Genomic DNA, 13663 nt, shown 5'->3' with positions numbered 1-13663 from the left:
TCTGCACCCCACCGGCTGTCTAAAAGAAGTACTTTAAGTTTACTGAGAGCAAGAAGAGTGGTTCTATATATGTTGCTGGGAGGCCTACTGTGTACCTAAAAAGTCAACTTGGGGAAAAAAAGAAAGGAAAAAAAGGCAAAGTGGAGGTTCATCTTTTTCAGCTCAGCGTGTCTACTCTGAATGCCAGAACCGCTTCTAGAACTCTGAGGCAATGTTTTATTTGCTCTTGGCTTTTGCCCTCTGTATATATTTTGATGGCAGTGTACACTTGAGTCCCTAGGGGATGTCGTGCAACATGATGCATTTTGAGCGGGAAAACGCAGGCGTGGTTTCGTTGAGTCGTTGCAGAGCCACGCACTTGACACACATTATTTCATTCTCAGAGCCACCCTCTGAGGTTGTGCAGAAGCGGTCCCAGTTTACAGATGACCTGACTAGGTTGGTTACTTAACTGAAGTCGCACGGGAAGTAAGTGATGAAACCGACATTTGAGCTCAGCTCTGTCTGCCTTTAAGACCATGCCCTTAGCCCCTAGGCATTCTGGTTTCTAAGAAACAATAATTAAAAAAACAAACAGGTGCCTTACATGAAATGGTTACAGAAATCTGACTTCTGTCCTCTTCTATCCTGTGTGTAGTCATCCTGTAAGTGGTCTTCAGTATCCTTAAAATAACTTGAGTTTTGTCCAGCCCATTTGAGGAGCGGATGGAGCCTGTGGCAACCTGCCTTCTGAAAGATCAAACCAAGGCCAGCTCGTGTTGTACCTCGTCGGTAACAGTCAGCCCTGAGTGTCACTTTTTTCAGAGGAGCCCCATCGATTCTGATCACGTATCATTATCATTCTGCCCTCAAACTGTTCTGCACCGTGAATCATTTTGACTGTGCATTAGTGTGCTTAACAGACTAAATGGAACTGTCTCTCCCCTCACTTTGCCTAAATTAATGCGATCCCTCCCTCCCGCCCTGCAGCTATCCCCAGGCTTTAAGTGCCGTGGAGCCGTGACACCCAGCGCCCCCTTCCCCACCTCGGTAGTTCTGAGTCCCAGTATGTGGCTCCTACTCTCAGATCTGGAGCCTGTTTGAAAGGTTTCAAGCAATCTGTAGCCACGTACTTAAAGCTTCCAGCCCTGTTTGGAGTGCTCCCTGCTCTTAGCTCGTCCACTGCCCCTCTCTACCCACCCCCCACCCCACTCCAGCCAGACTGGCCCTCCCACTATTCTTCAGAGCCCCTACCGGTGCTTGAAGCCGCTGCACCTGCCCTTCCTTAACCTGGAAAGATCTCCCCTAGCTTTCATCTGGGCGCACCCTGTCAGTCTGCTCAGCTCTCCTTTTGAATGCCCCATGGGCCATGAAGTGCTCCCTGACCACCTTATTTAAAATGGCACTCCTCACCCCACCACCCCGGCTCTCCACTCCGCTTGCTCTGCTCCCCTTACTGCCCGTCAGCCCTCACCACCTGACACATTGCATATTGTCCTTGCTGATCTAGGTTTCATGTACGTCTTCTGATAGAAGATAAATTTCACAAGAGTGGGAATTTTTGCTGTGGTTCCCTTACTACTTTGTCCCAGTCCCTAGAATGGTGCCTCACACATAGTTCACGCTGAATGAATATTTCCTGAGTGTACGAGTGGCCATCTTATGTAAGAGTTAAACATTTATTAAGCACTTAATACTTTCTTTCATCACATCTATGATGCTATCAGTTGTGAGGTAAATGCTGCCAAACTAGTTGTGAGATCCCCATGGTTTCAGAGATCTAAAAGTAAACAAATGTGGGGCATCTGGGTGGCCCAGTCGGTTAAACATTAGACATTTGATCTCAGCTCAGGTCATAATCCTAGGGTTGTGGGATCAAGCCTCACACCAGGTGCTGCACTGAGTGCGGAGCCTGCTTGGGATTCTCTCTGCCTCCCTCCCTCCTCTCTCAAAGTAAAGAAATAAACATTCTAAAAAATGAACAAATGTGCATCTGAGAATTGATGTGTGACAGGCCCTGCGGGGAGTGCTGTGTATAGACTATACCATTTACCTGTCGTCCACAGAGCGCATCTGGGATTCAGACCCAGAGCCTTTCGGCGCTCTGCCGCGACAGCCACCTTGTAGTATGACACACTGGTTCTTGTGTTATTTTCAGTTCCGGAAACAGAAGTCTGTGGTTCTGGTTGCTATATATTTCACTTTAAAAGTAGACAGTAGTTAGCATTGAGTTTCCTTTTTTAAAAAATGCTTTATGGTACAGCATGGCAGGTGTGTGAGAACAGAATCTGGGTCCTGGCTCTTGCTACACAGTGGCAGTAAGACCTTGGACAAGTTACCTAACTTCTAAGCCAAGGTTTCTCCGTCTTTAAAATGGAGATGATGCTATTACCTGTCTAGTAGGGTTTTAAAGAGAACTAAATTACATGATGTCACCAAATACATAGTAAGGCATTACACGTGGGCTTTTTATTTTTTAATTAAAAAAATTTTTTTTACTGTTTAATTTTGAGAGAGAGACAGAGAGAGAGAGACCACAAGCAGGGGAGAGGCAGAGAGAGACGGAGACACAGAATCTAAAGCAGGCTCCAGGCTCTGAGCTGTCAGCACAAAGCCCGACATGGGGCTCGAACCCACAACTGTGAGATCATGACCTGAGCTGAAGTCAGACAGTCAACCGACTGAGCCACCCAGGTGCCCCAAACATGGACTTTTTAAATGATATAGATGGTGATCTTCTTTCTGAAGATGATAGATGTCAAACAAAAAATTTAGATGGTAGATGTTGAATGTATAGACAAGATCACAGACACAGGAAGTAAAGAGAGAGATTAGAACTGAGATAAAACCCTAGGAATGGAAATTCACTTGAACTAGGTTTAAAGACAGAAGAATGAACTATGAAGTTATAGGGTAAGTCTCCCAGAATTCAAATGAAGGAAGTACATCTGGGATTCAAAGGAACAGAGTTAAATTATAAAGCTTCACTTGAGAGAATATACAGGTCATGACTCCCTGGGAAGTTTAGAAAAATATGGATGAGTGACAACTTGCCCTGCATTTTTTGTTGAGAGAGAGGGAGAGAGCACGAGCAGGGGAGAGGAACAGAGGGAGAGAGAGATAGAGACAGAGAATCACAAGCAGGCTCCACACTCAATGTGGCGCTCAACACAGGCTCGATCCCACAACTCTGAGATCTTAACTAAGACCAACAGTTTTAACAGACAACACACACACAAACTTGTGTGTCTGTGTGTATGTTCTTTTCACATCAGTGGGGGAAAAGTAGAACATTGAAGCTGAGATACAAGGTTGATTACATTTAGACATCCACCTCACAATAAGTAACAAAATAAATTCAAGGTTGATTAAAGACTTACATTTTAGGGGGCACCTGGGTGGCTCAGTCGGGTCAAGTGTCCGATTCTTGATCTCAGCTTGGGTCATAATCTCACGGTGTGTGAGTTTGAGCCTCACATTGGGCTCTGCACTGATATCTCAGGGCCTGCTTGGGATTCTCTCTCTCCCTCCTTCTCTGCCCCTCCCCCACTAATGCGAGCTCTCTCGCTCTCTCTCTCTCTCTCTCTCTCTCCCCCCCCTCAAAATAAATAAACTAAAAAAAAGACTTACATTTTTGAAAACTATAAATGAATCAAATATAGATGGTTGTACATCTTACCTCAAAATAAAGAAGGCTTTCCTAAGAATATAAGAAAAAGAAGAAATGCCAGTGGAAAAGATCTCAATATGTAATAATTTAATACTTCCAATCATCAAAATGCCACCAGGCACAAATTTAAAGACAACCCAAACAAGGAAAAATACTTGCAATCTTAAGTATAACAAAGGATTAGGTTAATAGCCTGTGAAATACAGGGTAAGATGAATATTCCACAAAACAAGGTAAGCTGAATATTCCACGAGTGAACTTGAATGAGGACGTGAATAGCTAAAGTATGAGAGAAGAACTATAAAAGAATAAGTTACTTGAAAAACTCTTCCATTTCCCTAGTAAGCAAAGAAAGAAATTAAAACAAGGTATCTTTCCAACTCGTTAGGATAGTTTCAGTGATGACATTCATTTCACTTTTAGCCGTGGTACAGAATATTGTGCATACTAACATAACATTGAGTGCAAAAATAAAAATTTGAAAACAATCTAAATGCCCAGTAAGATAGAAGTAGTTAAGTAAATTGAAATGTTGACGTGACAGAATGTTACACAGTCATTTAAAATCACATTCTTGGGGCACCTGGGTGGCTCAGTCGGTTAAGTGTCTGACTTCGGCTCACGTCACGATCTCCTGGTTTGTGGTTCAAGCCCCATGTTGGGCTCTGTGCTGACATCTAGGAGCCTGGAGCCTGCTTCGGATTCTGTGTCTCCTTCTGTGTCTACCCCTTCCCCGCTTGCTCACTCTGTCTCTCTCCCTCTCTCTCTCTTAAAAATAAACATTAAAAAAATTAATAACATCACATTCTCAAGGGGCGCCTGAGTGGTTCAGTTGGTTTAGTGTCTGACTCTTGGTTTTGGCTCAGGTCACGATCTAATGGTTTTGTGGGTTCGAGCCCCACATTGGGCTCTGCACTGACAGTGAGGAGCCTGCTTGGAATTCTTTCCCTCTCTCTCTCTCTGCCCCTTCTCTGCTTGTGCTCTCTCTCGCTCTCTCTCAAAATAAATAAAACTTTAAAAAAATGTTTAAAGTCCCATTCTCAATATGAATATGAGACCTGTCATGTCTTACTGTGAAGTGAAAAACAAACATTGGATAGAACTATATACCATTCTTTTTTGGTAAATAAATCTATATATCATATCTATAACTATCCTCTGCCACTCCAGAAGGGCTTCTAGCTTTCCACCCCCTCCCCCCGTGCTGGATGCAGAGTCCACCACCAGCAGGGTCCAGATTGGGACCAGTACTTGGGCAGCCGAGGTCACTGAAAAGTATGTAACATGTCCTGTTTGGTGTGTGTGCGCATGTGCCCGTGTCCCTGTGTCTGTACGTATATCCAACAAATACATTACAATGCAAACAGCAGGCACCCCCAGGTTTGGGGGTTGTGGGCGGTTGGAACTGCTCTTTATCTTTCTCTTTTGGTCAATCCAAGAGAGTGAGCTTGGAATCTCCTTGGTTCTTTCTGGCCATTCTGCTCAGAGGTGAGAGCTGGCTGCGAGAGAGGGCGAAGAAGCCTCTACTCCTACCAGAGATCAGGCCTTTCCCCTCTTTGGAAGCATGTTTAATTCAAAGGAACAAGCATTTATTTCCCACACGAAGGAAGGTGCATTTCTCACGGGCCCCGTTGCTGCCTCCTGTGACGCCCGACAGGCGCTCGCCCCATGTCTCCACTTGGCCACACGCTGCCTGTAGAGCCCCCGTCCCCTTTCCTTTCCCCAGCACTCCCCAGCCGCCGAACCTGACTCTTGCCTTCTCCCACCACTTCCCTCTCCAGCAGACTGCCTCTATGACTTAGAGTCCTTTCATTGCAGCCAATTCCAGCAGTCGAGGTATTGACAGACTGTTAACTGCTGTTAGTGAGTAAAGGCAAACGTTTGAGGCTCGGTAATATAGTAGACAGGGCATGGCGTTTGGTGCCAAGCAGATTAGGACCTAGCCTTCACCAACTCCCACCTGAATGGTCTGGGGCAAGTTATTGACTTGCCACATCTGCAAAATGGGACTAAAATATCCTCCTCAAAGAACAATTAATAGAAGAATCTATCCTACCTATATTTCACAGGGCTGTGACTATCACCAGTGAGATAATGGCCATAAAGTGTCACAAAGTTGGCACTCCGTGGTACGAGTAGGCACTCGCTGGGTATCCCTTACACCCATTACCCCATCCTCACAGAGCAAAACGATAAGGGTAGAAGAAGGGAGTCAGCACTTTTGGGGGGATCAGAGAAATTCAGTAGCTTGTCCAAGGTCACACAGCTAGTAAACGGCAGAACAGGTATATGAAACCAGGTCTCTCTGGCCCCAAAGCTCAGGCTCTTCCCTTAAATAACTAAGTGCCTTTATGTGCATGTGCCCAGGCCAGAGTCAAGTGATAACTAAGAGCCAACCTCAATGATTCTGGCCAAAGATTTAGGGAGGTTTTTGTGAAAAAAGTCGGCCCTGCAATAGCGGGTGGTCGCACTGAGCTATGGAAGAGCTATGCCCAGGGAGGAGTCTGTTTCACACAGATCTGAAGGCATTCCGATGGACAGCGGCGTGACTTGTGAAGCCCTAAGTGAACCCACCGCAAGGAAATCTAGGGTGATTTGTTCATGCTACACCATGGATTACAAAGTTTCTTGAACTTCAGCAGGTATCAGAAACCCCTGCTAGGCCCTGCTCCCTGAACTTCTGGAGTCAGGTCTGAGGTGGTGCTGAAGAATTTGCATTTGTAATAAGTTCCCAGGTGACCCTGCTGCTGCTGGTCCAGAAACCGCCCACTGAGAACCACCAGATAAGAATGTGCTGTTGGGGGTACCCGGGTGGCTCAGTTGGGTAAACATCTGACTTGATTTCTGCTCAAGTCATGATCTCCCAGTTCCTGAGTTTGAGCCCCATGTTGGGCTCTGTACTGACAGCATGGAGCCTGCTTGAGATGCTCTCTCTGCCCCTCCCCCCTCATGTGCACTCGCTAATAAAAAAAGAAAAAAGAAAGAAATGTACTGTAACATTCCCAAGTCCCACCTGTGTCCCATCCTCCCAAAAACTCCAGGGAGCTATCAGCACACACAAGAGTGTCACAAAACCAGCCCGTAACCCAGAAACTCTAGCTTTGGGCTGATGTCCTTGATGGTTCTCTTCCTCCCTAGTGCTCCCTTTTAGGAAGCAAGGCCTGCCAGTTATCAGGACTGAGGGGAGAGAAAAAGCTGGTGGGGTAGGATCAGCTCTCGGCCCCTTCCCTGTCCCTATACCAACTAGGCAGCCAGGCTCCACTCCGTTTGCCTCTGGGGACATTTCTGTCTGAACCTGGCTGCTTTCTTTCCAGAATCCTGTGCACCTGGATGGGAGGGGACAGCGCTTTGTGGGGCAGAAATGCAGAATGGAAATTTCTGCTTGCTGGATGTCTGGGAGGCTGAGCCTCAGGGAAATGACTTCTTGGTGCACACCTGGAGCCTGGACACAGGCATTTGGGACCCCGGCCTAGACAGAAGCCCCCTCCCCACCTCACCTCTAGTGCCCAGTGGGCCCAGGAACCCCAGAGAGACCCACCTTCTGGAGACTGGGTGGACTCAGACAGTGAGGGGAGCAGGGACAATCACAATGGATTGAAGGCTCCGCAGACGTGCCTCTTCCTCCCATTCTCGGGTAACTGGCCGGAAGAGGAGAGGCCCTCTAACAGTCTATGGGACCGAACTTTCCTATACTTCAGTGGGATGGTGGGAATGCAGGTTTACACTGCCGCCTGGAGCAAACCTGCCCCGGGACCCACACCACACAGGAGACACAGCAGGCCAGTGCACACTCTTTATTGTTACAGTCAAAAACCTCTGACAAGAGTTTGAGCTTAGTGAGCTGGGGTTTCCTGGGGGAACTCAAGAACACCTTTTGTTCAGACTGGAGACCATCTAACTTCCCACCCCCTGGACTCCCCCCACCTCAGGGGAGTGGGAGAGCCTGCGGAGAATGCACCCAGCGGAAGAGAAGGGGCCCTGGGGCCTTCCCCAAAATGCTTGTCCCAGTCCAGTTCTATTTTAATCCAACTAGCCTTCCCAAGAGAAGCACCGTCCATAGCACGATGTCTGCCCTTGGAATCCATTTTGTTCTTCATCTCTTCTTGACTGGAAAGGGGCTTGGGGTGGCAGAAGCCCGAGGCTGGGGGCTCAAGTATGTAGCCCTTTCAGATGACCGGGAAAATGACTGTCCTTCTCAAGGGAGGAAATCAGCTGGATTATCAGAAAAGTCCCGCCTCTACTTTTGTGAGGCTACTTTCCCCATCTCCCACTGCCTATCCATCCCCGTTGGGACTAATGCGCTGAGCAGTACAGTCATTCCAGTCCTGCCATGGAGGTGTCGCCTCCGGAATCACCGAAATGGATCTTGGTCTTATTTCTCTTGGGTCTGCCCCAAAGCCCTAGTACATGCGGGGCAGAGGTGACACCCCCGCTGTACACTGGGTCTCAGACTAGGCTCTTCTGTCATCTAACCAAACTCCTCCTGTCGGGATATGTGTGCACCAAACTCCGAACATGTAATTGTACTTTCTAACAGATACTAACCAATCAGGAACTGTTTGTTCAATAAATTAATGAATGAAACTCAACAAACTCGCTATAACTTTTAAAACTTAATACTATCTATCTACCCGTTGAAATCTGCTATCATCCCCTTTTCTGCAACAGAAGGCTCAAATGCTAACAAAATCTGTCTGCTTTCCCTTGCTCCAAGATGCGTGCCAGAATGGCTCCCTGATGTCTTCACACTCTTACTAGCTCCAGCCAGTTGAGGTCTCGCTGAGGTGAGGCCTGCTGGGCGCCAGCGGGTATTTCAGGAGGATTCATTCACAAGCTGGGAGCCGGAGTTTCTTCGGCTTCATACAAGGTTCCTGGAGCTTAGAGACACAAAGAACAGGCCGTCAGCTGTGAATGTGTAAAAACAAATCAAGAAACAAATACGAACACTGCCGCAGTTCACGGTGTGACAACAGCATTCCCGAGAAAAAGCAGTGTTCCTGGAACATAATGGATGTGTGTTTTAAAAGTATGATTATTCTTAACCAAAGACCTGCTACTGTGGGAGAGAGGAGGTTAATGAGAACGCATAAAAGAGAAAAAGAATGTTTCCTTGAGTCAGCCTCTCCAGGGTGTCAGCCTGTCGGTAGCAGCCATCCGGAGTCCACCGCCTGTGAACTTAAATGAAGCCGGAGAAATTTTCCTTTCAACGATTAATTAACATAGTCAATAGAATCAGAGTGTTGTATGTAAGCTAAGAATCACGGGAATCTGCCCCCAAAAGCAAGATCACACTGTACACACTGTAGGTTAGCCAATTTGATAATAAATTGTATTAAAAAAATACACGTTACACACACGTGTAATATGAAACCGGGGAAAGAGATCCACCTGTGGAAATAGCTATACTGAGGTATTAAAAAAATGGTTATTGCCTGATGGTAGGATAAAGGACAATTTGGGGTGTTTTTTATTTTTCTGTGACATAAATAAAAGAGGCAGCTTTTGATCAGGAGGGGGCCTCCAGAAACTGATTTCTCTTTGGAATATGTCTCCATTCTTCCCTATGGGCCTAAGTTCGGGGAGGAGCTTGTCTGGGGGGTCAAGGCTTCCCACGTGGCTTAGTAATACATACTTATGGACTCCGGGGCCGCTTTGCATTGATCTCGAGCCAGGCCTCCAGAAAGCTTAATCACGCCCTAACGCCATAGGCAGTCCCAACCCCTCCTCCCCAGGTCGCAGGCAGGTTTCTACTTCCCCTGGGTTTCAGGGAGTGTCTTACCATCTGCTTGCCTGGGCATCTGGCCCTGCGGTTGCTGCTTCATCGAATCTCCGTGGCTCCAGTTGTTCCCTGGGAGGTTTATGAAGCGGGACCTCACAGCACCTTCCTCTTGGACCTGGATCCTCGGGTCCCATGGCAGGAACGTCTCCTCCTGGGACCCCAATGGAGGCCACATGCCCAGGGACCAGATGCTCCGAGGAGGCCTCTGCGGTGGGAATGCTTCTCCGGCCGCTATTTCCTCGACTAGCCTGTGTGGAGGAGATGGGGGGCGGGGGGGTGCCAACGGGAACTGCACGGGTAATGGCATCAGCCCAGGGGGCTGAACAACCTGGGCCCAGGGACCTAGCGGTCTCGGCACTTGAAACCCGCCAGCCGTCGTGGTCGCCGCCGCTGTCGCCACTTGAAACCCGCCAGCCTTCGTGGTCGCCGTCGTGGTCGCCGCCGCTGTCGCCACTTGAAACCCGCCAGCCTTCGTGGTCGCCGTCGTGGTCGCCGTCGCTGTCGCCATCGCCGCGGCCAGCCGGGCCTCCCTCTGCATCTCCGCATTCTGCTCCCGCTGCAGCCAGGCCGTGGTCAGCACCTCGCTCTGCTCCTCCACCATCGGGGGCCACCCCTCGGCCGAGAACCGCGGGGTTGGACACGGGGGCTGCGAGGGCTGCCTCTGGCCCTGGAGCAGCTGCCGGCGCAGGGCCTCGCGCTCCTCCAGCGCCTGCTGCAGGGAGTGCTGCACGCGGCGCAGCTGCGAGACGGCCTGCTCGTGCTCCCCGCGCAGGCGCTGCAGCTGCGAGGCGAGCGCCCAAGTGGTGGTTTCGCGCTCCTCCAGCTGCTCCTGCAGCCGCCAGATGCGGCGCCCCTGCTGCTCCTGCTGCCTGGTGGCCGCGCGCACCCCCAGCGCCAGCGCGCTCCACGAGTAGGCCCGCTTAACGGTTCTCGGAACCTGCGGGTCGGCCACGATGGACAGCAGCTTGTCCTCGATCTCGTTCCACGGCTTCGAGCTGAAGGTTCGGTAGAACTCTGCGCAGCCGCCGTTACTGAGCACCTCCTCGTTAATGAACGCCACCACCTCGTGGTGGCGGAAGCCACTCCTGGGGTCCCCGAAATCTAGGGCCATGGCCGCCGAGGCCTAGTCGGCCGAGCGGGCCCCCTCTGCCGCTGGAAGCGGAGTCGGCCTCGGGGTCCTCCCCTCAATCCGTCAACCCCCTCACCCCGCTCGGCCTTACTTCAGTCTATGCCCGGGCGTGGCGTCCCCCTCGGCCTTGCGTAGTCTCTCACCCACACAGTTCTCCTCACGAAGTGCGAAGCCGCCCCGCCGCAGCAGCGTGTGTCGGGGCGACGCAGAAACACGTCACAGATCGGGGCTCAGAGTCCCGGGCCGCAAGGCCTGTTGGGACCAGCCGCTCAGGGGAGAGCGCGCCGCCCGCGTGGCACGCGGGTTGGCGGCTGCACGGCGCTCTGCCCGCTTTGCTTGGCACCATGCCTCATACAGGACTAGGCGGGGTGGGCGGCCGTGCTGGACAAACCGTCGAGAGCACCGAGTCGACTCTTGCTCCCAAGGGCTTCTGAGGACAACACCCGGATGTGCGGGATGGATTTCTACCCTGAGGGTCCGGGGACGTGCGTGCGTGGGGGAGGCTCCCTTTCTGGTTCAGCTCCCGCTCCCGTTAACTCTCAGGTAGGTGCTGTATCGAACTTTCCGTTGTCTCAGGGGTCTTCCCCCTTCCCTCTTCATCCTAAGCGGATGACCTTGGATTTCTTCTCGAGAAAATCAAGTGACTGAGCCGTGGCATCCCTCAGCTTTCTTTGCTTTAAACCCCGTCTTCCCGGTCTACACCCTAGTCCTTCTTATTTTGTTTCCTCAGCGACTTCAGTGCATCTTATAATCGTCGTATTTCCTGCATCTCCCGGCCCCCCTGATTCTGTGCGACTGGAAATTTTTACCCCCGTACAGTAAACCCGTTCAAGGCCCCTCTGTGCTGAGAAGAATTTACTCCCTCGATGCCACATCCTGGCTTTTCTCTCCTCCTGTTGGACAGTAGTCTGGCTCTGTCCGATTCGTTGTCCCTTCCCCACTCAACCTGCTGCACGTTAGTTTTCATCTCCTGAAACGTCAGCACCAATTCTCCATGAAAGTCGCCAGGGATCCACGCCTGCGCACAAAAGCAAGTGGCTACTTTGACAGCTCACTGCCAGGTGATACTCAGTAGGATTTAATTCTGTACCCATTCCTTCCTGGATAGGTACTCCACCCTGTCGTTTCTGTGATACCAAATTCTCCTGATGTTCCTCCTATCTCTCTGGCTTACTTTTCATTGAACTGCCCGTTCTTCAGCCCACAAACCCAACCTTGGTGTTTTCTCAGTTTTGTGTTCAGACCTCTCCTCCCTTCTTTCTGTGTGCTCTCCTTGGGTGAGCTCACTCACTCCCATGATTTTAAACACTACTTTCAAATCACAAACTCTGTATTTCCAACCTAGACTTTTGTCCTAATCATCAGAACCATACATTTCCCTTCCTTTGACAGATAGTTTTTTTTTTTAATTTTTTAACTGTTTTTTGAATTTACTTTTGAGAGACAGAGAAAGAGTATGAGTAGGGGAGGGGCAGAGAGAGAGGGAGACACAGAATTTGAAGCAGGCTCTAGGCTCTGAGCTGTGAGCACAGAGCCCAATGTGGGGCTTGAACTCACAAACTGTGAGATCATGACCTGAGCTGAAGTCCAAAGCTTAACTGACTGAGCCACCCAGGTGCCCCTAGATAGTTCTTAAACACACAGTAAGTTCATTTGACAAAAAGTGGTGCAAAATATTCAAAAGTTCCCAGCCCTCATGCTTATATCTCATTGGTGGAATAATAAATGAAAAAAGTAAATAAATAAGCAATAAGCTATAAATTGTGGCATGTGCTATCAAGTTAATATGTAAGTTGATGTGAGAGATAGAGACTATACAGGGTTTTGATATTGTCCCCTGTAAATAAGGAGTTTGGGGAGGGTCTCTATGAGAAGGGGACATTTGAACTGAGGCCTAGAATACCAGAGGCAAAAATCTTGCTGTAGAAAATTTTCAAATCAGGGGCACCTGGGTGGCTTAGTTGGTTAAACCTCCGACTTTGGTTCAGGTCAGATCTCACATTTGTGGGTTCGAGCCCCGTGTCAGGCTCTGTGCTGACAGCTAGCTCAGAGCCTGGAGCCTGCTTCCGGTTCTGTGTCTCCCTCTCTCTCTGCCCCTCTCCCTCTCATTCTCTGTCTCTCTCTGTATCAAAAATAAATAAAACATTAAAAAAAATTTTTTAATAAAAAAGAAAATTTTCAAATCTTCAAGGAGTAGAAAAGATCCCAGTGTGGCAAGAGCCTGGTAAGTTAGGGAGGAATGGAATAAGATGATGTTGGAAACATAAATAAAAGTGTCATCTTGCAGTGGCCTTGGAAGCAATATTAAGAAGATTGAATTTTAGGGGCACCTGGGTGACGCAGTCAGGTTAAGCGTCAGACTTTGATTTTGGCTCAGGTCATGATCTCATGGTTTGTGGATTCGAGGCCCGGGTCGGGCTCTGTGCTGACAGCTCAGAGCCTGGAGCCTGCTTCAGATTCTGTGTCTCCCTCTCTCTCTACCCCTCCCCCACTCACGCTCTATCTCTCAAAAGTAAATGAAAATTAAAAAAAGAATCATGGATTTCATTTAATTGTCCTTTTTCAAAGTCTTCTTTAATCTAGATCCTAGAACAGTACCTTTGGCTATTTTTCTTAAAGATACTGAAAGTTTTGAAGAGTTCAGGTCAGCTGTCCTATTTGTGATCTGGATTTGTCTGGTTGTTCCTTAATGATTAGATTCATATTTAACATGTTTTCCTTTTGAAAAAATTAAAAAACTTTTTAAAATGTTTTGTTTTTTTGAGAGAAGAGAAAGAGAATGAGCGGGGGAGGGGCAGAGAGAGAGGGAGACAAAGAATCCGAAACAGGCTCCAGGCTCTGAGCTGTCAGCACAGAACCCAAAGCAGGGCTTGAACTCATGAACCGTGTGATCATGATCTGAGCCATAGTCAGATGCCTACGTGACTGAGCCACCCAGGCGCCCCTAAAAAATGTTTTTAATGTTTATTTATTTTTGAGAGAGACAGAGGCTTGTGTGGTTGGTTCGAAACTCCTGAAACCAAAGGAGAAAGGACTTAGAGTTTCTTTCTTTCTTTCCTTCTTTCTATCTTCCTTCCTTCCTGTCTTTCATTTTTAAATTATTTTT

The 13663-nt window shown here is 48.8% G+C and overlaps 1 long non-coding RNA gene across 1 annotated transcript; it reads right to left on the bottom strand.

Moving 5' to 3' along the window:
- Positions 1-7428: 7428 nt before the first annotated feature.
- LOC115284169 lies at positions 7429-9574 on the bottom strand. The gene is made up of 2 exons (XR_003905126.1): positions 9429-9574; positions 7429-8526 (listed from the first exon to the last, which is right to left on the bottom strand). It is a non-coding gene; the product is annotated as an uncharacterized LOC115284169 (long non-coding RNA).
- Positions 9575-13663: the final 4089 nt, after the last annotated feature.

The sequence above is a fragment of the Suricata suricatta genome, chromosome X, assembly GCF_006229205.1.
Source record: "Suricata suricatta isolate VVHF042 chromosome X, meerkat_22Aug2017_6uvM2_HiC, whole genome shotgun sequence".
Taxonomy (NCBI): Eukaryota; Metazoa; Chordata; class Mammalia; order Carnivora; family Herpestidae; genus Suricata; species Suricata suricatta.
Note: the sequence above shows the minus strand (reverse complement) of the source record. Positions and strands in the feature narration are given on the sequence as shown.